The sequence below is a fragment of the Bos indicus x Bos taurus genome, chromosome 15 (assembly GCF_003369695.1).
Source record: "Bos indicus x Bos taurus breed Angus x Brahman F1 hybrid chromosome 15, Bos_hybrid_MaternalHap_v2.0, whole genome shotgun sequence".
Classification (NCBI taxonomy): Eukaryota; Metazoa; Chordata; class Mammalia; order Artiodactyla; family Bovidae; genus Bos; species Bos indicus x Bos taurus.
The window spans coordinates 78,767,207-78,770,189 of record NC_040090.1 but is presented as its reverse complement, the minus strand read 5'-3'; the positions used below and the strand labels follow the sequence as shown (position 1 = coordinate 78,770,189).

Genomic DNA, 2,983 nt, shown 5'->3' with positions numbered 1-2,983 from the left:
GGATGGTGAGGCAAAAAATTTGTTCTCTTCTTACAAGACTGCGGGGAAGGCTCAGAGTTGGCCGGAAGCATGAAGAAGACTCAACAGAGTCAAGCGCCCACTGGGGAAATGTGGGGCCGTCTGTTGGTCTCCACAGTGTTTGTAATGTGACAAGGAAACCACCTGGGGGCTGGCATCCTCCCCTTTTCTTCCTGGGGAAAGATCTGGTCCTAAAACCCAGAAATGGCTCCAAGGAAGGTCTGAGATTGGAGTAATGCTCATCACAGAAGAGCCATCTTCCAGGCCTGGTCCTAGATAAAGTAACCATTCTGTATCAACGAACTGAAGAGGACTCCTCTTGACTGGGGTTTTATATTTCTCTTGCAACTCAGTTTCATCTCATCTTTGCTCTGTCGCTCTGTGGGTACCAACAGCCTTGGCCAACTTTGAGGAAGTGCACAGTACTATTATTTGCTCTGACTATTCCACACGAAGATTCCAAATAAAGATGAAGCAAAAACTTTGGCAATTATTCTTGCCTTAGACAGATGAATGGCTATAGTCCGCCTAGTCCCTTGATTGCACCTGTCTGTATCCTGACCACTATGAACATAGATGTTCAGAATATATGTTCAGGGAGAGAGCAAGTACCATGGTGTGGAGTTCCTCGGGTGGCTAACTTCTGTCCCTCCACATCAGCATGTCCGGTCTGTCTATGCTCTTATTATATGGCTTTGGTTCAGGATGATCATGCTGTGCCTGCTGTCAACCATGTTCACTGCCCAGCTTTTCTTGTCAAAGAGGCCTGTATGCCTAACGCAGTGCAAGTAGGTCCCATTGTCCAGATTCCTGTCCTTGTAAAGGGAAAGGTCAGTGATGATGATGACAGATGCCTGTTTAACTTCAGGTTATACATCTGTATAACAACAATAAGGGCATACATGTTGGTGGCCACCAGAACCTTCTCTTTACCATCTCAGGCACTCAGTTATGGCAGCCCTCTGCTCCACCATCATTTCACCACATTTCACCTGGTTGCCTTCTTTTGAGAGCCCTGCTGTCAGCCAGCCATGTGTTTTAGGGGACTGGCAGCAGATGGTAGCTTAAGCAACGGTGATGGCCCATAGAGGCTACACAAGGCCTGCAACTTCCATGTCCATTGCTGCACAGCATGTATTACTGCTGCACAATGTCCACTGTCTCCTCCTTCCGCTTCAGTTGGATGTTTGATTCTGGGACAAATTTCCATAGAGTCTTCAACGGTATTAGGGGAAAGCAGCATCTGGCAGTTGCTGGGTAGCATCCTTTGGATGCAGGTGCTCTGATCTTGACAGTGGTGAGTAGCTATCATCATGTCAACTTCATCCAGATCAAACCTTGATCTTGGAGTCCATGAACTTGAGCTTGTAGTACCAGTCCAGAATTGTACCAGGGATAAGGTGCTCCCTGATCTCTGACCCTGGTGCCCAATTTATTGCCTTGAACAGCATAAGCTATCTTGAGTTCAGGGAAGATTTTTCCTTCTGCTCAATCACTTTTCCCATTTGAAAGACCAGCTTATAAGTCTGGGAGAGGCACAGACAGTGGGGCATCCAACTGCACGACTAACACAAAGGCAGCTGTTTTAGCTGCTCCAGACTAAGACAGGGCAACTAAGTTCTGCAGGGCTTCAGCAAATGTCAAAGGCAGCGTGTTCTCTTGCATTTTGGATGGATAGATGAAGCCCATGGTATAGACTCCTCACAAGACTTACTGAGTGTAGGGAGGAGTTTGGATCTTGTTGTAGGTTTTCACCTGGTTTGTGTTATCAGTAGAGTTGCTTCTGATCAGCTTGTTGAGTAAAGAGGACAACTCTGGCCTCTTTCTGTCCTTCATCTGTCTTCTCTGCATCAGCGTTGCTCTTGTTTCCTGCCTGTCCACTGCTAGGGCCCGCAAGGAGGCAGTGAGTGGGACGCTGGTGCTGTGAACTCGCCAGCTCACACTGCCTGATTGCCATATGGGGATAACAAAAATTGTTTTCCAACAGAAATGGGAGAATATTATCACACAACTACATTAGAATGAGTGCTGAGGAGGTTTCTCACCAAACATAGTTTGGTTTATATATGACACAGAAGTAGAGAATATGAACTGAACTGAGGATGGAAAATGAAAACCAACTAAACTCTCGAGAGCCAGTTGTCTGTTGTATTCATAATTTGCTCACTCATTCATTCAGAATGTTTTCAGAACATATGACTCTAGGTTCTATGGCAATTCAAAATGCGTTAAGGCATTGTATACCCCTATAAGAAATATAATCGAGTGATGTTGGGTAGGGGAAGAAAAACCAAGGGCCCACCAGGCAGAAAGAAAGAAACACTGTAACATGCAACTTGACATACTTTTACAACAGCTGAGACTGATAAACCTGCTCCCGACACCAAACCTACTGCCTGCATTTGCGTCCCTATTCTTTGACTTACATGCATGTTACTATGGATGAAATTTACACATTCCTGTTTAAGCCAAGCCCCTTCATGTAGTAAATCACATCTTTTCTTGCCTACACGAGGACAGGACTCTAGCAATTTTCACTGTGTACTGCATCATTACTTTTTTAAACAGCTTTATTGAGATATAATTTACATACCATATAATTTATCCATTTAAAGTATATAATTCAATTTTTTTGCATATTACATTATTAATTTTTTAAATTGTGGTAAGATATATATATATATATAAAACAAATTTGTCACTTTAACCATTCAACTCAATGGCAGTGACTATATTCACAATGTAGTGCAACCATCCTCAGTCTCTATTTCCATGAATTTCCATCACTTTAGACAGAAACTCTATAATTTTGAGGCAATAACTCTCATTTTTCTCCACTCTCAGCCCCTGGAAACCTCTAATCTATTTTTTGTTTCTATGAATTTGACATCTATTCTAGATGTTTCATAAAAAAGGGATTGCACAATGTCTGGCCTTTTGTGTCTTGCTAATAGCGCGATGTTTT

At 43.2% G+C, this 2,983-nt stretch overlaps 1 pseudogene; it reads right to left on the bottom strand.

The window, feature by feature from the left end:
• Positions 1–692: 692 nt before the first annotated feature.
• Positions 693–1,730, bottom strand: LOC113905071 (annotated as a pseudogene).
• Positions 1,731–2,983: the final 1,253 nt, after the last annotated feature.